The sequence below is a fragment of the Pseudophryne corroboree genome, chromosome 8, assembly GCF_028390025.1.
Source record: "Pseudophryne corroboree isolate aPseCor3 chromosome 8, aPseCor3.hap2, whole genome shotgun sequence".
Taxonomy (NCBI): domain Eukaryota; kingdom Metazoa; phylum Chordata; class Amphibia; order Anura; family Myobatrachidae; genus Pseudophryne; species Pseudophryne corroboree.
Genome location: NC_086451.1, coordinates 116,669,265 through 116,695,821, shown reverse-complemented (window position 1 = coordinate 116,695,821; position 26,557 = coordinate 116,669,265).

Here is a 26,557-nt window from a genome sequence, read left to right as displayed (position 1 = left end):
CGCTCACACAAGACCTAGATAAATGGGATCGGCTATATATCTCGTGGATTGGACGGATTAACGCCCTAAAAATGAATTTCCTTCCCCGCATCCTTTATCTGTTCCAAACCGTTCAGACAACGGTGTCCCGAGTGACTTTGGCCTCCCTGCAAACACTATGCCACAAATTTATCTGGGCTCATCGTAAATCTCGATTACGACGAACCATACTGACCAAGAGTACAACCTCAGGCGGTTTGGGATATCCTAATCTTCAGGCTTACTATAATGCCTGTCAACGTAACCACGTAATGTCCTGGCATTCCCCACGAGGGATCAGAAAATGGGTCGATATCGAGAACTCGCTATTCCAGGGTATTCCCCTGGACTCCCTTCTGTGGCTCCCCAAGTCCTGCAGACCAGCCTCGGCCTATTCAGTCCCCACGATTAAATTCACCCTCGGATTGTGGGACAAACTCCGCACCACTTATAAACTTTCTTCATACCCCTCACCTCTGTCACCTATCTGGGGTCACCCCGCCTTCCCCCCAGGCAGTGAATGAAATATGGCAGCCCCATGGCAATCTCAGGGGGTCACGAGGTTTATCCATGTTAAAGGCCATTCTGCACCGACCTCTTTTGGAGATTTTCAAGAACGCCTCGGTATCCCATCCTCGTGCCAATACCATTATATTCAAATTCTTAGTTTTCTTAAATCTCAACTTAAAACTACTCCTTTGAGGTCACCCACCTCCTTTGAACATATGTGTTTACTGTCCATTGGCAAAAAAGGGAACATCTCAACAATATATAACTCTATTTTGGCTCCGGATCCGCCTCCCCGTGAACCCCATGAATTAGCCTGGGAATCAGATCTCTCCCATCCGTTGGAAGACGATCAATGGGAAGACATTAGATTGCGCACTGCTAAAGCCTCTATTAGTGTGGCACTTAAGGAGACTTGTTATAAAGTTTATACCAGATGGTATTTAGTCCCCTCCAGACTTCATTCCATTTTCCCTGCGACTTCGAATTTATGCTGGAGACATTGTGGAGAGGAGGGCACCTTTTTCCACGTTTGGACCTGCCCCTCTATTCGCCCCTTCTGGAATACAGTGGGAGCGCTCATCGCCCAAACTTGCGGACATAACATAGACCTCTCTCCTGAAATTGCTTTACTTCATGCCCCCATGCCGTCACTACCCAAAGTCCATGATAAGCTTGTTATGCAATTCTGCATGGCTGCTAAATCCCTGATTGCTAAATGCTGGAAGGATCACAAACCACCCTCCACGGCACTACTGATGAATAAGATTAATTATATAGCCAATATGGAATATATTACCAGCCTGCGGAATAACACGGTGGCCCAATTCCACAACGTTTGGTCCCTGTGGTACCTCGCGCGTTCTCTGTTAATTCCCGGACTCTGCTGATACCTGTGCCAATACCTCTGCTATTTCCTCTTCTGTTATCTTTGCTTGGTCTTACAGCCAATCTCCCGATTCCTTATATGTAACTCTCTCAACTTTCCCTTTGTGTTCTTACGCCATTCCTTCTTTTTCTTTTTCTTTCTTTTATCGCTCTTCTTTTTATTTTGCCTCTATCAAGTTTTTTCTCAGTTTTGGTATAGGTTCTATACTATAAATGAAAAATGAAAAAGAGATTGGTCACGTACACATTTGAATTTACACAGGTTGTATATTGCTTTTATTTGATTTTTTTTTATATATTGTCATTCTATGTCGATATGCGGACAAATCTTGTCTCTGCATGTTCAGCACCTTTACCTGTATCTGTATTTATACGACGTTGTTTTGATTACTGATCATTCTCAATAAAAACCCTAACTTTAAAAAAAAAAAAATGTTTTTGCAGAGCTCGGCTGCACATGCAATCGCACACTTGCAAAGCAAAAATACACTCTCCCCTGTGGGCGGCGACTATGCGTTCGCACGGCTGCTAAAAACAGCTAGCGAGCGATCAACTCGGAATGACCCCCTAAGTCTCGCCAATATCCCTTATGGACTGCAAGAAAAGGATTTACCGGTAGGTAATTAAAATCCTATTTTCAGTTATTAGGTATTCAGACTAGTTTGTAAATACATTGGCATCCGCCCATAAAATTATAGCCCAACTTGTGGGTGGGAACAGAAACCAAATACATTGTAAATTATTTTGGCTGTTACAAGCTTTAAATGAGTCACAGTAACTGAGAATTGCTATTGTAATCAACAACATGCACTAACAAGAGTAACAGGTTCCATTCAGAAGTCTGTAAACAGTCTGAGACTGCAGCCCAGAGAAGCACACGTGGATTGATGACTAGTAAAATCCACATCAAACTCTATTGGTCTGAATAAAACATTAAATAAGAATTGTGTTCTTGTACTGTAGGTGAGTTTTCATTCCTCTGTTACACTGGAAGATCAATGATGTGAAGACTCTTAACAGTGACGGGGAACCTTGGCACTCCAGCTGTTGTTGAACTTCAGATATCAGCATGCCATGCTACAGTTTTAGCGTGGCCAAATAGCAAAACTGTAGCAAGGCATGCTGGGATGTGTAGTTCAACAGCTGGAGTGCCAAGGTTTTCCATCACTGCTCTAGGAAAATTGCTTAATTATCATCTACACGCTAGTGGTAATATCCACAGAGGAGTTTGATAAATATAAAATCAAATAACATAACACAAAGTTACTGAAGAAGTGAGTAGCATGTTATGAATCGGAGAATAATTGTTTGTGACAAGTCAATTAAAAAACTGACTTTTAGGTGGGGCTTAGTTTTGGTGAAGTTTTAATGGGAAGCTCCACCCAGAAAACAAGGTGATGTAATTACAAAACATTGGAATTTATTAATTGCAGGTCACCTTTGCAATAATACCTATGTGTTTAAGCTGGCAGTCTAAAAAGTGACTCATTAGAATATTAACATACTACAACTTTTCTATATTTTATATGTATTAACAGATAGGCAACAGTACTTAAAGTAGCAATCCCTTGTTTTTCTTCTTTAGGAAGCAAGAAACATGTCTTGCATGCATGCTAAAAATGTAATTAACTGTATACTATAGATCAATGTCCTTTTCAAAATCTCTCTTCAGTATGGCTGTCAGTCACACACCGAGATTGTTGGCTTGTCATATGAAGGCAGCAGGGGGCGTATCTAATAGGCCCCATACATCTGCCATGTATTTCCCAAACTCCCCTTTCTGCTGTGGTCAATGAATGGGAGCAATCCAAAATGTTGTAAATCTCTGATACAGCCCAAAAAATGATCGGACTCGCAAAGTCAGAGATATCTAACATGCTGAATGTACCCGATTCCCCAACGGATCACTGATTATTGATGTTCACCGGGGAATCACAGCGCAGATGCATGACTTGCATTAGTGTCTATACTACCCTTTAGTACAACTTGTATGTAGAAATAGTTCCGCATTGAATGCTGATGTATGATATCACAGTAGGTGGGCAAAATTATATTTTATTGTGATCCGTAGTAGCAATAGCACAGCCATGCCCACAGATATTTTCTCTTGTAGTTTTGGGAGGAGGGGGGGGGTACATTTGTTTTTCCCCCGCAGTTGGCACCAGGCGGAGCAATTCAATTGTTAAACCAGGGTGAGCTGTGCTTAAAGTTGGCAGTTTGGGTGCCCATTAGTTTAGTTGGGTTTAGCTGCTTTGCCCGCATAAACCCAGTCTATTTGGGAAAATACATTTGAATATCAGCTTGCAATCTCCTGTCACTTTACACTGAAGATCAGGCGTAGAAACAGGATTTTTGTCTTACCTGTAAAATCTATTTTTCTGAAGCCATTGTGGACACTGGGACAATGGGTAATGTCAGACACCTGGCCAAGCACCAAGGAGTTAAAACTTCTTGAGTGACTTCCGGTGGGCGGGCCTCGTATGTGGCCGCATTTTAATTGAGCTCCTGACTCCCGTCCTTTTGCACTCCTTATTGGGGTAAAAAACACAAAACGGGAACCCCATCTACCGGTGCTGGACGCCGTAGAGCTCCCCCGGGGGGTGATTGATTGTCCATCCCTTCCCCCCTGGCTGCTTTTCCCCGGAGTCTGGCTTACAGTGCCGCGCGTCCTCTCCCGCCCGCCATCTTGGCCTCGCGGACGGACATAGGGCGACTGCTTGGGGTCTCCCTGGACAAAGCGGACCGTCTGGTTGCTGCTGCTCGGGACTTCTTCTGGAGGAGGTGAGGGGCTGCGCGACCCGGTGAAGACTCGGCTGCGGTGAGACGAGACGCATGCCACAGTAACCCCGCTGAAGACGATACGGGGTCTGTGGGAGCCTGACAGCGAGCGGCTGCGGAGATCCTGGAAGAGAGCCGTGGAGGAGCTACTGTTGGAGGGGATTGCCTGACCTATCCTCCTTCTGGTTGTGGTGGCGGGCTGCGCGCTCCGGTGGGATCCCGACCGAGTGGTGACATAACACCTGCGCTCTGTAGATTAGCCACTGACGCCCAACCACTACCCCTCCATTACAAGGTATGATTCAGGCCTGCAGGTGACTGAGCCTGCACTGATTACAGGGATCTCGGGGAAAGACCGTGGAGGATACTGCTGGCGGCATTAATAGCGGGTGGCCCCCGATGATGCTGAGGGACCCTTTCTTATATTAGGATCGCCCATTCCCCCTCACACCAGATCCGCTGCGGGAAAATTTCATCCCTATTGGGGAAGAGAGGGAAAAGAAAAGAGAAAAGAAACCATGGTCTCAGTGACTACTTACCACCATAGGGTATCCCCCCCTCTGGATGCGACCTGCCCACATGCCCTCTGGATAGCGGGACTTTTGCCCATTGTGGTGTTGATTCTACTGTGCCCGCTCGAGGCCTACTTTGTGACGGGCCGTTGCTCTCTCCACGCCTTAGAACAAACAGATCATCCGTGGCTGTGACTTTGTTCAGAAATTCCATTTACGCTGACTGTTTGCACTCCTCTTCTGACACCTGGCTGCAAAGTGTGGATTCCCACCCCTAACCAGCTGGTTGGAGGTCTTAAAGCAGTCCCCACGAGAACATCAGGCTCCTACCTAAACTATATATGTGTATGTGTGCGAGTATATGTATATTTACATATATATATATATATAATTGTGTGAGTTCTCTATAATCTTTTTTTTCTTTTTTTCTTTTTTTCCTCTCCTTTTATAGACGTACATATATGTAGATATTATAACCGGAAGTTTAGTGATCCACCCTTTTGTTATTGATACGCATCGCTTACGGATAAGTACTGAAGTTACTATACATTCTGCAATATTGTTTAATTTAAAGTGGTGTGGTACTTTAGTGCTTAAGTTTTTGTAAGGGCTTTGTATCTCTTTGCAATCAGTGTATCTCTAGTGGTTACACTGGTATGCACAAATACTTTACCATGACAAAGCGTTCTGGCAAAACAAAGGCCTCGCAGCCATATATGCCACCTACCCAGCTGTCCCCTTCCTCCTCTTCTCCGAGTCACTCGATATCCCCTCCGGCCACTCCACCTTTGATTTCTACAAATGACATACAAAATTTGATCCCTTTGGCTGCCCCTTCGGCCACGGCGGCGGCACAAGAAATGTTGTTAGTGATTAAACCCATAATGGAACAGCAATTTAAAGAATTCCATAAAACTCTTACCTCGGTAGCCTCCCAAATTGAATCCCATACCAAGCGGCTTGACGCCATTGAACAACGTACTAGTGACGTGGAAGATACCGTCACCTCCCTTCAATCCTCTTCTACGTCTCAAGGCAATTCTATTCAATTCCTACTTGATAAGATAGATGACCTTGAGAATAGGAACCGTAGAAGCAATCTCCGATTTATCGGAATCCCGGAGTCCGTTAAAGGCACGGGTCTGTTGGATTACTTACAATCCACCCTGCCAGCGGCCTTGGGGATTGCTCAGTCGAATCCTCCGATGGTTATTGAGAGGGCCCATAGGTTGGGACCGGAGCGGTCTAATACCGCCTCCCGCCCACGTCCAGTTATCGCCAAATTTCTCAATTTCAGGGATAAGGAGCTGGTTCTCCGCTTTTATAGACGTGCTAATTCCCTAACGGTTGAGGGTCACTCCCTCCTAATATTTCAGGATTTTTCGGCTGCTGTATCCCAACGGAGAAAAGAGTTTTCCCCAGTGTGTAAAACTTTATTTGATAACCATATACAATTTGCACTACTATTTCCTGCTAAACTAAAAATTACGATAAATGATACAATCCAAATGTTTGATGACCCGTCTAAAGCTAAAACCTATGTGCAATCTATTCTTGCTCCAGAAACACTAAGACCTGGGTTATAAAATTGTGGTTCCCTTTTCTTGTACCATGTATACTTTATAATGGAAGGACCAATTCTGTTATTTCTGTATTGTATTTTTATGTGTAAGGACAGAGGGTGGCCTAGTTTTTGGGCCTCACTCCTTCCTGATTTTGTGTTTTATGTTTGTTTTTTCAGTTTATTGGTTCTAGGTACAGGTCTCGCAAGACCTGTGTGCCTTTTCTTTATTTTGGTGGAAAATGTTAGAAAAAGGTGTTGCTCAGAGCATATGGTAGAGTTTTGCCTGTTGCATACTTATTGGTTTATTTTTCGCTTTTCCCAATACTGTTACTATGGGCTTGCAGTGGATCTTGGGCATGGTCGGTGGTCACATGGATGGTTCTTTGCTACCTCTCCTACTCGCTGGGATGGGAGGGGGGCGGGGTGGTTTAGATTGTCTACTGGTCTTATTTTTTCAACTGCAATCTTAAATGGCTACAATAGAGGATCATAACCCGTCCTCTTTGGTCGATAATAATATACGACTTGTTTCATGGAACGTCTGTGGCTTAAATTCGCCTATCAAAAGACGCAGGGTGATCACTCACCTTAGGCTTTTAAAAACTGATATAGCATTTGTCCAGGAGACTCACTGGAAATTGTCTGACAATATGTCACTCCGGGGTTCCTGGATAGGGGAATGTACGGCCTCCTCGTTTGTTACTAAGAAACGAGGAGTTGCTATTGTATTTAATAAACACTTAGATTATTCCATAGTGGGCTCGGAACATGACCCTGAGGGTCGGTTTCTGTTGATGGATGTTCTGATACGAGGGGAGCCATATACTTTACTTAACCTCTATGCCCCTAGTTCACCGAACATGGAATTTTTTCGATCAGTCTCTAACCTACTACTTGGTCGGCCCACTCCGAACCTGCTGGTGGGGGGTGATTTTAATAGTGTAGCTGACATAACTTTAGATCGTAGTGGACTGTCTTCCTCTGCGTCTCCTATGGGTACGGGGGGAATAAGGCTGCTAAACACACTACATGGTCTATGTGACGTGTGGAGACTTTTCAACCAGACGGACAGGTCTTATACCCATAACTCGAGAGTTCATAACTCTTTTTCTAGAATAGACTATATCCTGGCTGCGGATGGTCTAGTCCCTTCGGTGTTGGCCCCTGACATTTATCAAATAATGATATCTGATCATGCCCCTATTTCTTTAGATATTAAGTCCAAGGTCCCTGGGCTCTCACACAAAACTTGGAGGTTCCCGTCTTTTCTTAGCCAGTCGGACCATTTCGGCCAGTTTCTCACGTCCAGATGGATGGAATTTGTGGACGACAACTTGGAACATTGGGAGAACTCAGTTCTCTTTTGGGAGACGTCCAAGGCTGTCATGAGAGGTCATGTTATGGCCTATTTGGCTGGGAGGAGACGGGAATACCGTAAGAAATATGACATCCTATATAAGGCAATGGGAGAGGCATTCGCTGCCTATGAGTCTAGTCCTTCTGAGGAAACCCTGGAAGTGTACAAACATCACCGCCACCTCTTGGAGAGTTTCTTGTTGACCAATGCACGAACACAGGCAGATTTTATGAAAAACCGCTATTACAGGTGGGGCAACAAATCAGGCCGTTTGCTGGCCAATATGGCCAAAATACATCGCCCGCGTCATTTTGTTAGAGCGTTGAGACATCCTGACACAGGAAATCGGGTCTTGTCCACCCCAGATATGGTCTCCATTTTTCAAAAATATTACCAGACCCTATACACAGCCACTCCCCAACACCCTCATCTCCATCATGCTTTGTTGGAAGAGGCGAGACTTCCAAAACTCTCCCCTGAATCCCTAAGTGCAGATATAACGGAGGAGGAGGTCTCACGAGTAATCTTGAACCTTCACAATAACAAATCTCCGGGTCCAGATGGTTTTTCTGGGGAGTACTTCAAAATGTTACAACCACAACTGGTGCCAACCCTCACTCAATTGTTTCAAGATATCTTGAAAGAACGTGTTTACTATCCAAATTTTAATAATGGATACACTATTGTTTTACCAAAACAGTCCCGCGACCCTGAATTGGTGACATCATATAGGCCTATCACATTATTGAACCAGGATTTCAAAATATTAACAAAACTAATGGCCAACCGCCTCCAGAGCATTCTACCTAATATTTTAACACATCACCAATATGGGTTTACTCAGGGTAGATTTTCCGTAAAGGGGGTTAGAAATGCTTTGGCTGCGATTGTATCCCATTCCAACCATCCGGCTGCTCCTCCATCTATGTTACTGAGCCTGGATGCGGAAAAGGCCTTTGACACTGTATCCTGGGGTCATTTATTGAGGATTTTTGAGATTCGTGAGTTTGGCAGGCCTTTTGCTCAATTTTTTAAGTTCCTGTATGACTCCCCGACCACCACTCTGATCATTAATGGCGCGTGTAGTTCCCCGATAAACATGTCAAGGGGAACGAGACAAGGGTGCCCCTTATCGCCCTTACTCTTTAATATCGCGCTGGACCCATTACTACGGATCCTACAATCTGGATCAGAGTTCAGAGGGATTGAGGTGGGAACCCGGGAACTTAAACTCCAAGCTTTTGCTGACGATTTGCTCCTCTTTGTCTCGGATCCTGAGACCTCCCTACCTAAGATCCTGGAGAAACTGATGGACTATGCTCGGGTCTCGGGATTTAAGATAAATCCGGATAAGTCAGAAGCACTATACTTGGGTCCCACAGTAAAGCCCCCATGGGGCGACCAATATCCCATAGTGTGGGTGGTTAGGTCCCTTAAATATTTGGGGATATATCTACCACGACAAATTGAAAACCTATATGACCTTAACATGCGTGGGTTGGTTGGTGAGGTGGTGGGGGAATTGTCTAGATGGCGACACTTATTACTATCATATCTAGGCAGAATTCATTTGTTGAAGATGATCTCATTCCCAAAGCTGCTTTATCCAATACAAATGTTACCTATCCTGTTATCTCAGGCCGATGAAAAAATTCTCTACAAATCCTTTAGGGATTTCATTTGGGGGTCTAGAAGACCCAGGATAGGTTTACTAAAACTTCAGCAATCTAAAAATAATGGAGGAGTTAACCTGCCTAATCTAAAATTATACAGTCACGCAGGAATCTTGCGATACATTAGAGACTGGCTACATAGGACAGATCTTTACACTGATTCCTCAATTGACCAATCCTTCTTACCCAAACAACATCTTTTGACTTTCTTACACTCGCAGAAAGAGGACTTGGTGGATGAGGTTGTTAGGAACCCTCTGCTTATGGTTACATGGCGAATATGGCACTATACACGGAAACAAAATAAATTAAACTGTCACCATTCCCTTTTTCTGCCGTTTGTTTTAAATCCGGAATTTCAAAATGGCACTGCCTCTACACCCTTTATAAGATGGGCGGAGGTTGGAGTTCCCTGGGTTCGTGCATTGGTTGACGTGAATGATCATAGGCCCCTGTTGGTTGAGGAAATACTGACTACATATAAGCTACCTAGATCTAATATTTTGGCAATTTACCAAGCACAACATTATGTGAGCTCAGTGATCCGAACTTTGTCTCCCAATGACTGGGTGAATTCCCTAGACTTATTATTGGCTAGACCAATGAGAGGGGGAAAGACTATATCTCTACATTATAAGCTTCTGAACTCCCCACTAGACCATGATCTTATTAGTACGGGACTTTCTTCTTGGAAAGCAATCTTTCCTCATGTTACCATTGATAAGTTACTAAAGTCCTTATGCTATTCCCAGTCTGTACTTTCTTCAAGTATGTATAGGGAAATGTTCTTTAATATATATCATAATGGGTATATCTCCCCCCACCGCAGGTTCGTGATGGGTTTGTCCAACACCGATAGTTGCCCTAAATGTGGCAGGTCCAGTGCCACCTTTGTCCATTGTATGTGGGAGTGCCCTTTGATAAGGCAATTCTGGACCTCAGTTAATCGTTTCGCCTCTACATGCCTGGTAAGCTACCTTCCGCTTTCAGCGGAGTGGGCTATACTGGGGATACTACCTACGACAATTCGGGTCTCAGGTGAAAGTAAAAAACTACTATTGATTATCTCAGCTGTAGCACGAAAATGCATATTACAGGTGTGGGCTAATGCGCAACCCCCATCCCTTTCCTTATTTAGAAACAAGTTGTACTATGTCTTCCATATGGACTGGTTGGAAACAACTCTGCATAAGGAATCTCATACGCCTTCTTTTTTTCAATTATGGGAGGGCTTCATAGATTCGCTGAACCCAGAGCTCAAACGTCAGATGCACACTTGTTTTAGATACACCTCCTGGTATGAAACACGTATGCTCTTGGAAGACCCTCCAATAGTTTTGACTCAACCACACTGAATTTCTCTCCTTCTAGGAGGAATCTCCGGAAGGATAGAGGGGATAGTGAGGGAGACTACCGACCATGCCCCAATAGGGGATCTAAGACCTTATACTGAACCTAAATATTTGTATGGATGTGTCTTTTTGTAATGGTCACAGGACAGGTTTGGCAATCTGCTATGCCCATTGTTCCAATGTACCTAATATTTTTGATGTTTGGGATAATGCGATGTTATGTATGATTATGCTCTGATGAATAAAGAGATTTATAAAAAAAAAAAAAAACTTCTTGAGTGCAGTCTGGGAGGCCCCTTCTCCCCTATACCCAGGCCATAGACACTCAGTTTTTTCCTTGGTGCCTCAGGGAAAGGGAACACTTTTAGGAGCATGGCTGTTTATCAGGCACACAATTAAACAATTGAATCCCCCCCCCCCCCCCCCAGATGTCTTAAGTCGCATCATTTGTGAAGGTCACGTATAACGCCAAGTTCTGGTTAGGATGCCCCAGTCACAGACTTTTTGCACATTTCTGCTCCCACCGAGAAAGCTGCAAGCAGAAATGTCACACACCCCCAGCACTTGAACCCAAATGGAGCAACAATTGAATTGCTCCATCAGGTACCCATTAATTACAGCCACCAGCAAAAACTCTAGAAGATGGAAAGGTAGAATCTTACACCCAAGCATTAGGGCCACCTCCGAGACTTGTTTAAAAGAGTGAGCATTTTAGTTACACATCTTTGTATGTGCCCTGCTATGGTCCAAGTAATTGAAATTCCAATACTTTGGAGTGCAGCATTTAGTTGTTTCATTGCCAAAATTATTCATTTTAGGAATAATTGGATTCTTGTATTATTAAGGACTAGTGGCACCTCGAGGACATACACTAAGACTGGAGGGGGAGAGGTTCAGGGGAAATTTAAGGAAAAATTACTTAACAGAAAGGGTAGTGGATAAGTGGAATAGCCTCCCATCAGAGGTAGTAGAGGCTAAGACTGTAGGGCAATTTAAACATGCTTGGGCTAGGCATATGAATATCCTTACAAAGAATTAAGCTTCAAACAGGGTTAAGATTACGTAAAGGATTAAAAAAAAAAAGGGGCAGACGATGGGCCAAGTGGTTCTTATCTGCTGTCAAATTCTATGTTTCTATGTAACCAAGTGTCAGTAGCCATCAGTTTTGAGAGGTTCATAATTAGTGTGCATACCATTTGCTTTAGTGCCTGAACTGGAAGGCTTGTCCGCAGCATAAAAACATTTCTATGCTGCTCTACTAACATTATAGGTGCAGTGGGACCTTAGGACCACATTCAGTAGCGACTTGATAAGTGCTACATATAGAACATTTAATATATTCTGAGTAATTTATTATTAGCGGATATAATGTGGGGGGGGGGGGATTTGTTTACAGGTCTCGAGTATAGATTATTATTGGCTTTGGTGAAATGTTGACCCTTAGCAAAATGAAGAAATTGAGCTAATCTACACCTGTCACATTTTGGAAGATTGATCTCATTTCCTCAGATGTGTTGAGGATTCTGGGGTTGTCTTCTGAAGAGTTCCCAGAGCAGTGCATGGCCAAATAATAGAATTATACATCTCTATGCAAGAGATCCAGAAAAGATCTATTACAGGGCAAGCATCTGCTGTTGAGGTTTCTGGTTGAATCCATCTTGAAAGGTTCAAATTTAATGCCATTCAATAGTCTGACCTATTTCTGCCCCTTGCTCATAACAATGACCTGAACAGGTGGTTTTATTGTACAGGTCACTGTAATATTCAGATAAGCATCTAAAGTTTATCAGAGAGAGTTTGAGGCAAACAACCATTATTGGACAGGATAAAGTGAATTTGGGCAGTTATTTACTTGAGTTCCAATCTGCAAACCACCATGGTATCTCGGAAGGTCATGAGGAATTAGATTCCCTCATAACCAGGCTTAGGATTTATTTTTTAAAGTGGTGTCTGTGTTCACCTAAATTGGGATGTATTCAAATTGCCGGCTGTCGAGATCTCTTCGGTCTGGATATCAATGCCAGAATCCCGGGAAAACAGGACTATTCCCACTCGTAGGTGTCCACGACACCCCTAGAGTAGGAATAAATCCTGTGTGAGCCCGCAAGGGGACTCTTTGCGCACACCCCACTGCCGCCATTCTGACAGGCAGGATATGGACAGCCGGCATCCTGCCCGCCGGTAAATCATATGTATTCCACTAAAAGGGTGGTTCAATAAGTAAGGTAACAAGTCCTCTCATGTGTAATGTTGGCAATGAATTTGAGTTGCTGATATGCCCTTTAGAAGCAGAAATCTGATCACACTACGCACCTCACTGTTTGACCATGTGTCTCCGCCAGCCCTGCCATCTTACAACAGATGTTGGTACAATATGACTGATATGAGGTACAGTCTAGTGTGTGAGGGAAGCAGTGGTCTACCTGCTCCAACCTGGAGGGAAATTAGAATGATATAGAGAACAGTAAACACATGAGAGGTCTTGTTGCCCTACTTATTGATCCACCCTCATATTTCATCAATAACATTCCAACTAATAAGTTAACTATAAAGAGAACAAATAAATGTTGTGTTCCTTTGGGGAATATAAGGAAGTACATGAAACATCCACATACCACCATTCTAAAGGAGTGTTACACTTATTGTAATGCACTTAATGGTTATGGTAAAACTTACCTTGGTTAACGCTTTTTCTTCGAGGTCCATAGGATACACAGGGTTACCTTGGGGTACGTTGGCAGAGACCAGGACAGGCACCAACCAACACAGCTTATCAAGCTCCCAGGATGCACTGGACCCCTCTCCACTCATACCCCACCCACAGCTCAGGCTCTTCAGTATTAGTTAACAAGCCCAAAGCAGGAGCTGGAGAGGAGAGAAGGTACACACAGGAAACACATGCACTAGTAGGAGATGGGAACTGGTGACGAGAAGAGTAACCCATTAAGGGTAGGTGCGTCAGGGCGGGTGCCCTGTGGATCTTATGGACCTCAAAGAAAGCGTTAACCAAGGTAAGTTTTACCATAACTCTTATTTTCTTCTTCAGGGTCCATAGATTCAGGATTATCTTGTGGATGTTCCAAAGCAGTTGTAATAGGGAGGGAATGCTCCTAAGCTGAAAGATGGATATTGCCTCTCAGGATGCAACCTTTGGCAGCAAACGTATCAAAGGCATAGACCCTAAGAAACGAGTGGGTAGAAGACCAGGTAGCGGCTTTGTAAAGTTGTTCAGCAGACGTGCCATGGCGGACTGCCCACGAAGGTCCCACAGAGCGAGTAGAGTGAGCAAAGGCTGCAACTGGTACTGGAAGATCAGCTTGCGTGCAGGCCTGTGAGATGGTGAAGTGGAGTCAGCGAGCCAAAGTTTGTTTATTAGCCAGCCAGCCAGCCACGTTTGTGAAATCCAAGAACAAATAATCTGTTTTCCTAATGGAACTAGTACGGTCCACGTTGATCTTTAGAGCATGGACCACATCCAACAACGCTTTCACCGGTGAAAGGTCAAGAGTATGGAATGCCATTACCACAATTTCCTCCTGAATATGGAACTTACAAACAACCTTCGAGAGGTGTCCCTGCTTAGTCCGGGTGACCAACCTGTCATGATGAAAAATCAAAAACGGGGGTGGTATGAGAGTGCCCCCAAGGCTGAGACTCTACAGGCTGAGGCAATGGCCATCAGGAAGAGAGTCTTTGCTGTCAACAGAATCCAACGGCTCAAAGGGAGGCTGTTGCAAGGCCCGAAGAAGCAAGGACAAGATCCCCTGGAGGAACAAAGGAAGGCTGGCTCTGCAACACCCCCTGAAGGAAGGTACGTACATCTGGTGAGGGAGCAAGTCTTTTCTGAAACCATATGGACAGAGCTGAGACCTGAACATTAAGAGAAGCTAGGCGGAGGCCCATGTCAAGGCCGGCTTGCAGAAACGCCAGGAGTCTATAAATCTGAAAGACCAGAGGCTCAAAGTGTCGATGGGCACACCACTGAAAGTAAGAGTGCCATATACGGCAATAGATGCAAGCTGATGTCTGTTTCTGAGCACGGAGCATAGTTTGAATAACCAAACTGGAAAAACCATTTATCCCATAGGATGAATGACTCAAGAGCCTCGCCGTTAAAGACAGGAGGCCTAGGCTGCCTTCCTCTTTGAATTTGCGTAGCAGTCTGGGAAGGAGAGATACCGGACAAAAGGACCATGGGACTGTAACGGTGTCCACAAGGGTTGCGTCTGGATCCCTTGTCCTGGACCCATGCACGGGTACCTTGTGGTTGTGTCTGGAGGCCATGAGGTCTAATTCTGGAAGACCTCATTTGTTCACCTGAAGTTGAAAGACCACTCTTTGGCATGCACATCCTGATGACTGAGGAATTCTGCTTCCCAGTTGTGGACCCCCGGAATGAAGACTGTGGAAATGGCAGAAAGATAGCGTTCCACCCAGCCAAGAATCTGAGATACTTCTGTCATTGCAGCGGCACTAAGAGTGCCCCCCTGCCGATTCATATAAGCCACTGCCATGGTGTTGTCTGACTGTATTTGAATAGGAGAGCCGCGAAGAAGGCCCTGAGCCAGTGTGAGGGCTCTGTAAACCGCCCTAAGTTCCAGGACATTAATTGGAAGGTCTCTCTCTGTTGGGGTCCAACGGCCGTGAAAGGAGTGACTGCCCATGACAGCTCCCCGCCGGAGGCTGATGTCATGGTGAGAAGTAGCCAGTCTGGAATCCAGAAATGTCCAGATTGGGATGTCCAAACCTCCTGTGGCAAAACCATTGGCCAGGATTTGATCTACTTGCGCTGTCTATTCCACCTGGTGAGTATCAAGCATTGTATAGGCCTGGAATTGAATTGGGCATATTCCACCATGATGAAGGCGGATACCATGGAGCCCAGGATCTGCATTGCGGAGACTCTGTGACTGTGAAATAAGTTGTGGATGCGCAATTGTAGCACTGTAATCATGTCCAGAGGAAGGAAGATGCTTTGTACTTGAGCATCCGGCAGAGCTCCGAGATGGAGCATCCTCTGAGACAGGATGAGTGAGGACTTGGCCCAGTTAATTAGCCAACCATGACTCTGAAGGAATGTCATGGTCACCTGGAGATGATATCTGAGGACCTCTAGAGAATGTGCAAGGAGAAGGAGGTCTAGCTAAAGGATTATATGGATTTCCGTGCTGCCGAAGGTGAGCAGCTATCATCACCCTGATTTTGGTGAACAGCCTGGGGGCTATGAAAGAGCCAAAAGGTAGGGCCTGTAACTGTAAATGCTGACATAGGACAGCAAACCGGAGGTACTGTTGATGGCAGAGTGCTATAGGAATATGTATGTAAACATCCTGTATATCCAGAAAGATCATAAAATCCCCAGGTCGCATAGCCAGGATAATGGAACGGAGCGTTTCCAAACAAAACTAGGGCACCTTGAGATATTTGTTCAGTAATTTGAGACTACATATGGGTTGATGAGACCCATTCGGTTTCTGAACCAAAAAGAATGTGGAATAGAACCCTTGGCCCTGTGGAGACATGGAGATAGGAATAATCATGCCTGATTGCAGTAAGGAGCGAATAACAGTCTTCAGCGCCTTGGCCTTGCTGAGGTCTACTGGTGGACTGGTAGGAAAGTATCGTCTGGGAGGACGCTTCAGGAAGGAGAGAGCATACCCATGGGAGACCACTTCTTGAACCCAGGCGTCTGTTGTGATCTGATGCTAAGCATCTGCGAACTAAAGAAGTCCGCCTCCCATCCTCAGGTCTCACCTGGTCAAGCTGAGGGTTTATCCTCAGGCTGGGTAGTTGGGCGCCTAGCCACCCAGGCTTAGAAGCCCTTGTGGGCTGTGACACTCTAGGGAAGGTCTGACCTCTGGCCTTGCACTGGGGGTGACAGGACCAAAAGGATGAAGTCCAAAGCCGTGTAAAGGACCTGAGGGTAGATAAGCCATTTTAGAGACTGCAAGGTTGTGATAATCTTGTCCAATTCTGGTCCAAAAAGAAATTTGCCTGTGTACGGTAGTGCTTCCAGGGCCTACTTAATGTCAGAGTCCACTTTCCGGGAACAAAGCCAAACACTGCGTCGGGCTACTGCAGAAACAGCCAAAGCCTTAGATGACAGAAGGGCTGTATCCATTGCAGCCTCACCAGTTTTATAGGCAGTATCCCTGATTTTAGCAATAAATGACAGTTGTTCCTTGGTAGCCTCAGAAGGAAAACTGTTTTCAAGGGCCTCAGCCCAGTTTTCAATAATTTTAGCCACCCAAGCGTGTCACATGAGAATTCACAGTAGGGGGATTTTTCCATTAGCAGGTAACGGATAAAAGGAGCTGAGCCTTTTAGGTATAGTAAATTTCTTGCTAGGAGTTTTCCATGGCCTGCTCATAGCATCTGAGAATTAGTCGGAGTGGAAATTCAGCCACTACCACTTTTTGGCGTTTATCCAAAGTCATACCTCCCAACTGTCCCGAATACAGCGGGACAGTCCCGCTATTTGGATGCTGTCCCTCCCACGGGTTGCATTGTCCCGCAGGCGGGGGGGGGGGGCAGATTAGTAGAGCCAGTGATCACCTCTGCTCTGCAAAGCTGGTTATCACTGATGCCAGTGATTATGTCAGTGCAGGGTAGGTTAGCCGGGGGCTGCCCAGGTGCTCCGGGAGCATTGGGCACGCCCCCAAAATGACTAAAATGGGGGTTGCGGCGCTAGACCGCTCCACCAGAGGCCACACCCACTCCTCCCGAGGACATGCCCCTTTTGTCTCCAGCGCGACAGATCCAAGATCAACAGCATCAAAAGTTCGGAGGTATGGACCTCTTGCCTTGGAGCCAGTTCAGCATCTTCTAGCTGTAGACAGAATTTAACTGCTCTAACCACAGCAGCCACATTAAATTTAGATTGCACCTCTTTCTCCCCAGAGGGGGAAGTCAGTGTCCCAGAGATCTGTATGATCTGCTGCAACAGAAGATTCCTCACAATCTGAGAGTGGCGTAGAGGGGGAGGATGGCTCAGTACGCATGTGGTGGCAGTAGGTGTAGGTATTGGTACCTGGACCTGCAATATATTATGAAAAGCAGCTGCTGAAGCTGCAAGAATCTGTACGGAGTTAGAAAAAATGTGCAACCAGGGAGAAGGGACAGGTGAGGCCGGTATGGGCTGATAAACACATTGTAATTGCTAAGGCAGACCCATGGGTGGGCCACTGACGGAGCTGTAATATGGTTAACGATTTTTGCAAGCATGTGAGACAGGCCCAAGGAGACGCCTGTGCTGGCACTGGGGGGAGCTGACAGGCCCGGGGGTACAAAACAAGAGGCGCACTGGCCATCTTGCAATAAATCCTGAGGTGATAACCCAGCTGAACAGGTCCTACATGACACTAGGGTAGGGGCCCCAGTCTGTTTGGCTGCCTGGCCTTTGTTATACATAACTGCAAGGAGAGTATACACACATTATGGTAATGTGCAGTGTGTAACTGAGAACTGTATGTGACAATGAACAAGTAGAAAGGGAAAGTGATGAAAATGTATAGACAGAAACCAACAGACAGCAGATCTGCATTTTATGTGACTTATGCTAGAATCACAATTTAACTGCAGTAGGCACTACATTCAACTACTTCAGCTATTAGAGCTGGTAGGAATCAGCGCTGTGTAAAACATGGAGAGGTATACAGGGAGACTGAACCCAGTGTTCCTGGAGACCTGCAGAGCTCTTGTAATGGCTGCCCAGCATCTCTGTGAGGAAGGAGAGGAGGAAGAGCAGCCCAGGGCAGGAATACCTCAGCGGAATGGCGCCCTGGGCTGCGGGAAGGGGCTGCTGAGGAAGTGCGCCCCCCTCCTGGCCGACATTAACCACTGGTTCCCTGGCTTTATGAAAGGGACTCTCGGCACCAGTAATATATAAGCCCTGGTGGCCTAGTGAAGTCCAGAGCTCGCAATGTTCTGGGTACACGTCAGCGACCTACGGGTCGTCTCCCGAGACCGGAGGTATGGACTGCCGCGATCGGAATCCGCCTTACCTGTCACCCAATGTCCGGTTGCAGTCCCTGTGTGCCCCTGCTAGTTAAGGCTGTAGGGCCCCGCTGAAAGTTCCTAGCCGTGGCTCTGGTGAGGGTGATGGAGCAGCAGCACTGGCGCCCAAAGGACTGTCTAGAGCTGCTTGCTCAAATATCCGGTGACCAGCTCCTGCTGGCACCAAACAAAAAGACAAAAACTGAAGAACCTGAGCTGTGGGCGGGGCATGAGGGGATAGGGGTCCCAGTGCATCCTGGGAGCTTGTAAAAGCTTTGCTGTTTCGGTGCCTGTGAAGGGCTCCACCAGCATACCCCAAGGTAACCCTGTGGAGACTATAGCCTTAAAGAATAGAGCATGGCAAAAATTAAACCTTTCTAAACACAAGTACACATTCTATGTAACTCTACAGCAGAGTTTCACAGAATTAACTTGATTTCAAGTTATGGGAAATACACAGTCTGATGTACAGTTGAACAGAAGTTAGCTGTAATTACTCCCATACAGGAATAAAATGAGTATATTGCCCATTATACAGAATTATAATGCATATTGGAGACCACACCACCCCCATATGCATGCTTGGGGGTTGTTGTATCAAGTAGTGAATAGAGTGAACAAGTAGCCCATAGCAACCAATCCACTTCTACCAAACATTTTATAGAATGTACTTGATACTTGTAATTGGAGAAGTTGCCGATAGGAAACACTATTTGCTGGATACATGAACCCCTTGCTCCATATCCACTATCATTATCGCTCAACAGCCATGCGAAAACACACAACTCTTCCGAGCCCGCTATTCCATCACTGAACATGACCTATATGACAACCCTTGCTAGGAACACTGCATACATATCCATGACAGTAAAGGGTATCTCCCGTGTACACTCACGTAACAGTCTACAAACAGCAATTAGTTGAATATCAGTGTTTCTGAGGAAAACGAGATTTATGGTAAGAACTTACCTTTGTTAAATATCTTTCTGCGACGTACACTGGGCTCCACAAGGAGTGGACAATGGGGTGTAGAGTAGGATCTTGATCCGAGGAACCAACAGGCTCAAAGCTTTGACTGTTCCCAGAATGCACAGCACCACCTCCTCTATAACCCCGCCTCCCTGCACAGGAGCTCAGTTTTTAGTTAACCAGCCCAATGCAGTAGCAGGAAAAGAGACGACAACGGTTAGTAGCCAGATACACCACACTCTCACTACAGGAGAAGTGTCAGCGGCTAGTGCCATACCAACTCAAAGAAGCTAAGCGCGTCAGATTGGGCGCCTTGTGGAGCCCAGTGTACCTCGCAGAAAGAGATTTAACAAAGGTAAGTTCTTACCATAAATCTCGTTTTCTGCTGCGGGGTACACTGGGCTCCACAAGGATTGGACAATGGGGATGTCCTAAAGCAGTTCCTTATGGGAGGGGACGCACTGTAGCGAGCACAAGAACCCGGCGTCCAAAGGAAGCATCCTGGGAAGCGGCAGTATCGAAGGCATAGAACCTTATGAACGTGTTCCCTGAGGACCACGTAGCCGCCTTGCACAATTGATCAAGGGTCGCACCACATATGGCCGCCCAAGAAGGTCCAACAGACCGAGTAGAATGGGCCTTAATGTGATCAGGATCTGACAGACCAGCCCTCACATAAGTATGTGCAATCACCATTCTAATCCATCTGGCCAGGGTCTGCTTGTGAGCAGGCCAGCCACGTTTGTGAAATCCAAACAAAACAAAGAGAATCAGATTTTCGAATAGAAGCAGTTCTCTTCACATAGATACGGAGAGCCCATACCACATCCAAAGACCGCTCTTTGGGAGACAAATCAGGAGAGACAAAGGCCGGAACCACAATCTCCTGATTAAGGTGGAACGAAGAAACCACCTTAGGCAAATAACCGGGACGAGTCCTAAGAACCGCCCGGTCACGGTGAAAAATCAGATATGGGGAACTACAAGACAAGGCACCCAGATCCGACACTCTTCTAGCAGAGGCAATAGCCAGCAAGAACACCACCTTAAGGGAAAGCCACTTAAGGTCAGCTGAACCCAGGGGTTCAAACAGAGGCTCCTGCAACGCCTCCAAAACCACCGACAAGTCCCAAGGAGCCACAGGCGGGACATAGGGAGGTTGGATTCGCAACACACCCTGAGTGAAAGTATGAATATCAGGTAAAGTCGCGATTTTTCTCTGAAACCACACCGACAAGGCAGAAATATGAACCTTGAGGGAGGCCAGACGCAGGCCTAAATCTAGGCCCTGCTGCAGAAAAGCCAAAAGTTTGGCTGTACTAAACTTGGAAGCGTCATAATTATTAGATGCGCACCAAAGAAAGTAGGAATGCCAGACCCCATGGTAAATCCGAGCAGAAGCCGGTTTCCGGGCCCGCAACATAGTTTTAATGACCTCTTCAGAAAAACCCTTAGCCCTCAAGATGGAAGCTTCAAGAGCCATGCCGTCAAAGACAGCCGGGCTAGGTCCTGGTAGACACAGGGGCCCTGAACGAGGAGGTCTGGGCGTTGTGGAAGTAGAATTGGATGCCCTGACGATAGGCCTTGCAGGTCTGAGAACCAGTGCCGTCTGGGCCACGCCGGAGCTATGAGAAGCAGATTTCCTTTTTCTTGAACTTCCGAATTACCCTGGACAGGAGTGACACTGGAGGGAACACGTACGGCAGCCGAAACCTCCACGGCACCGCCAGCGCATCCATGAATGCTGCTTGAGGATCCCTTGTCCTTGCTCCGAAGACCGGAACCTTGTGATTGTGTCGAGACGCCATCAGATCTACATCTGGAATACCCCACTTTTCCACTAGGAGTTGAAACACTTCTGGATGGAGGCCCTACTCGCTGGCATGCACGTCCTGACGACTGAGAAAGTCCACTTCCCAATTCAGGACTCCCGGAATGAATATTGCCGATATGACCGGTAGATGGCGTTCCGCCCAACAAAGAATCCGTGAAACTTCCTTCATTGCCAAACGGCTTCGAGTGCCGCCTTGATGATTTATGTAAGCCACTGTGGTGGCGTTGTCCGACTGTTCTTGAACAGGACGGTTCTGAATTAAATGCCGGGCCAGGTTCAATGCATTGAAGACTGCCCGCAATTCAAGAATGTTGAACGAGAGGAGAGATTCTTCCTTGGTCCACCGACCCTGAAGGGAGTGGTGCTCCAGCACCGCGCCCCAACCTCTTAGACTGGCATCTGTCGTCAACAGGACCCAGTTGGATATCCAGAAGGGACGGCCCCTGCACAATTGTTGGTCCCGGAGCCACCAAAGCAGCGACAGACGGACCTCCGGAGTCAATGAGATCATTTGAGACCTGGTCCGGTGAGGCAGGCCGCCCCACTTGGCTAGAATCAGCCTCTGGAGGGGGCGAGAATGGAATTGAGCATACTCCACCATGTCGAATGCTGAGACCATGAGGCCCAGCACCTGCATTGCCGAATGTATCGACACTTGCGGACGAGAAAGGAAGCAACGAATCCTGTCCTGAAGCTTCAGGACTTTCTCCTGAAACAAGAACAACCGCTGGTTGTGAGTGTCCAATAGCGCTCCCAGGTGCACCATGCTCTGAGCAAGGACCAGGGAGAATTTCTTCCAGTTGATGATCCACCCGTGGGCTTGTAGAAACCGGACCGTCATATCCAGATGACGTAGGAGAAGTTCTGGGGAATTTGCCAGGATTAACAAGTCGTCTAGGTACAGCAGTATCCTGACCCCTTGACGGCGGAGTACCACCGTCATTACTTTGGTGAAGACTCGCGGAGCCATTGTTAAACCAAAAGGTAACGCCCGAAACTGGTAATGGAGGTTGCCAATAGCAAACCTCAGGTATTGCTGATGTGACGCTACTATAGGAATATGCAGGTAAGCATCCTGTATATCCAGGGAGACCATGTAGTCCCCAGGTTCCAAGGCCAGAACTATAGAGCGAAGGGTTTCCATACGGAACTTGGAAACCTTCACAAACCTGTTCAATGCCTTGAGGTTGAGAATGGGCCGGGAGGACCCATTCGGTTTCGGGACTAGAAATAGCGGAGAATAGTACCCCCTGCCCCTCTGAACAAGAGGCATCTGTACTACAACTCCTGTATCCAGGAGGGTCTGTACCACCGAATGCAGAATGTTTGCCTTTGTCTGGTCCAACGGGACATCTGTCTGGCAAAATCGATGAGGAGGTCGGTTTTTGAAGGCTATGGCGTAACCTCGAGTGACGACTTCCAGTACCCAGGCATCTGAAGATGTCTTCAACCATTCCTGGGTATACCCTAGAAGCCAGCCCCCCACCCTGGGATCCTCCAGGGGGTGGCCCGCCCCGTCATGCGGCTTATCGGTGTTGGAAGCTGGTTGACGGGCAGCCCAGGCTCTTTTGGGCTTCGGCTTACCAGGTTTGGAAGTGCGGGCCTGCTTGTGGCACGCCTGACCTTTTGCTTTACCTGAAGGGCGAAAGGACGTACCTTTAGCCTTCGACACAGAAGGAGCGGTATTTGGCAGAAAGGCAGTTTTGACAGTAGCCAAGTCAGCCACTATCTTATTTAAGTCCTCCCCAAACAGAATATCTCCCTTGAAGGGAGTACCTCCAGGGCTTTTCTAGAGTCCAGATCCACAGACCAGGATCTCAGCCACAATATCCGGCGAGCCAGGACTGACGTAGTAGAGGCCTTGGCTGCTAGGATACCGGCATCAGAAGCCGCCTCTTTAATATATTGAGAAGCTGTGACAATATATGACAAGCATGGTCAGAGGAGATTTCAGCTTCTAACTCCAAGGCCCATGCTTCAATAGCCTTGGCAGCCCATGTAGCTGCAATAGTGGGCCTTTGCGCAGCACCCGTGAGGGTGTAAATCGCTTTTAGACAACCCTCCACACGTTTATCCGTAGGCTCTTTTAGAGACGTGACGGTAGTGACAGGTAGAGCTGAGGAAACCACCATCCTAGCCACATGTGAGTCCACTGGAGGAAGCATTTCCCAATTCTTAGACAGCTCTGTCGCGAGGGGATAGCGAGCCAGCATCTTCTTTTGAGGCACAAACTTCGTACCCGGGTTTTCCCAGGGTTCCTGACGTATATCCACTAGGTGGTCAGAGTGAGGTAAAACTTGTTTAACCACCTTCTGACGCTTGAACCTATCTGGTTTCTTAGGAGGGACGGATGGCTCGGGATCATCCGTAATCTGTAGAATTAACTTAATAGCCTCCAAAAGATCAGGAACATCCACATGTGAACTACCCTCCCCATCGCCGTATCTGAGTCAGAACCTGTGGGGTCAGTGTACGTGCCGTCTTCATCAGACGAGGTGTCAGTGACAGCAGTGGATTGTGAGGAGATAAGAGCTCGTTTAGAGGACCCCTTAGACTTAGGCGAGCGTTGGTCAGACTTTTTAGTAGTCAAGGACTGGTTCAACTTCTTCAATTGAGCAGATAAATCGTCCGCCCACGGCGGGTTTGCTGCAGGGACCACATACGGGTGTACCGGCATTGGGGGTCCCATAGGGGGTGTTAGTTTATGAACTAGCGTATGCAGAAGCATGGAAAAAGCGGCCCACTGTGGGCCATTATGTGCCTCTTTTGCCACAGTCCCACTGGGGGGCAAAGAGCCCCCAGAACCAGAGCCCACAGCTGCTATATTCTCCTCATATTGGTCCGTGGCTTCAGCAACACCTGTAGTGTGTTCAGCCCCAGAACCGTTACCCTCAGAAGCAGACATGATATAACTTGCAGTATGAGGTAACACAGTACAATTATCAGCAGCACTATACCTCTAAACCCAAACCCCTGCGCAGTGTAGTCAGCACTAGCAGAGATAAAGGAGAGATATGGTGACTAAATCAGAGAGAAAAAAATAAGAATTTACTTACCGATAATTCTATTTCTCATAGTCCGTAGTGGATGCTGGGGACTCCGAAAGGACCATGGGGAATAGCGGCTCCGCAGGAGACTGGGCACAAAGGAAAAGCTTTAGGACTAGCTGGTGTGCACTGGCTCCTCCCCCTATGACCCTCCTCCAAGCCTCAGTTAGGATACTGTGCCCGGACGAGCGTACACAATAAGGAAGGATTTTGAATCCCGGGTAAGACTCATACCAGCCACACCAATCACACCGTACAACTTGTGATCTGAACCCAGTTAACAGCATGATAACAGAAGGAGCCTCTGAAAAGATGGCTCACCACAACAATAACCCGATTTTTGTAACAATAACTATGTACAAGTAATGCAGACAAACCGCACTTGGGATGGGCGCCCAGCATCCACTACGGACTATGAGAAATAGAATTATCGGTAAGTAAATTCTTATTTTCTCTAACGTCCTAGTGGATGCTGGGGACTCCGAAAGGACCATGGGGATTATACCAAAGCTCCCAAACGGGCGGGAGAGTGCGGATGACTCTGCAGCACCGAATGAGAGAACTCCAGGTCCTCCTCAGCCAGGGTATCAAATTTGTAGAATTTAGCAAACGTGTTTGCCCCTGACCAAGTAGCTGCTCGGCAAAGTTGTAAAGCCGAGACCCCTTGGGCAGCCGCCCAAGATGAGCCCACTTTCCGTGTGGAATGGGCTTTTACAGATTTTGGCTGTGGCAGGCCTGCCACAGAATGTGCAAGCTGAATTGTACTACAAATCCAACGAGCAATCGTCTGCTTAGAAGCAGGAGCACCCAGCTTGTTGGGTGCATACAGGATAAACAGCGAATCAGATTTTCTGACTCCAGCCGTCCTGGAAACATATATTTTCAGGGCCCTGACTACGTCCAGCAACTTGGAATCCTCCAAGTCCCTAGTAGCCGCAGGCACCACAATAGGCTGGTTTAAGTGAAATGCTGAAACCACCTTAGGAAGAAATTGAGGACGAGTCCTCAATTCTGCCCTGTCCGTATGAAAAATTAGGTAAGGGCTTTTATAGGATAAAGCCGCCAATTCTGAGACACGCCTGGCTGAAGCCAGGGCTAACAGCATTACCACTTTCCATGTGAGATATTTTAAGTCCACAGTGGTGAGTGGTTCAAACCAATGTGATTTTAGGAATCCCAAAACTACATTGAGATCCCAAGGTGCCACTGGAGGCACAAAAGGAGGCTGTATATGCAGTACTCCCTTGACAAACGTCTGAACTTCAGGAACAGAAGCCAGTTCTTTTTGGAAGAATATTGACAGGGCCGAAATTTGAACCTTAATGGACCCTAATTTGAGGCCCATAGACAGTCCTGTTTGCAGGAAATGCAGGAAACGACCCAGTTGAAATTCCTCTGTAGGGGCCTTCCTGGCCTCGCACCACGCAACATATTTACGCCAAATACGGTGATAATGTTGTATGGTTACATCCTTCCTGGCTTTGATCAGGGTAGGGATGACTTCATCCGGAATGCCTTTTTCCTTCAGGATCCGGCGTTCAACCGCCATGCCGTCAAACGCAGCCGCGGTAAGTCTTGGAACAGACATGGTCCCTGCTGGAGCAGGTCCTTTCTTAGAGGTAGAGGCCACGGGTCTTCCGTGAGCATCTCTTGAATTTCCGGGTACCAAGTCCTTCTTGGCCAATCCGGAGCCACGAGTATAGTCTTTACTCCTCTCCTTCTTATGATTCTCAGTACTTTTGGTATGAGAGGAAGAGGAGGGAACACATACACTGACTGGTACACCCACGGTGTTACCAGAGCGTCCACAGCTATTGCCTGAGGGTCCCTTGACCTGGCGCAATATCTGTCCAGTTTTTTGTTGAGGCGGGACGCCATCATGTCCACCTTTGGTTTTTCCCAACGGTTCACAATCATGTGGAAGACTTCTGGGTGAAGTCCCCACTCCCCCGGGTGAAGATCGTGTCTGCTGAGGAAGTCTGCTTCCCAGTTGTCCACTCCCGGAATGAACACTGCTGACAGTGCTATCACATGATTCTCCGCCCAGCGAAGAATCCTTGCCA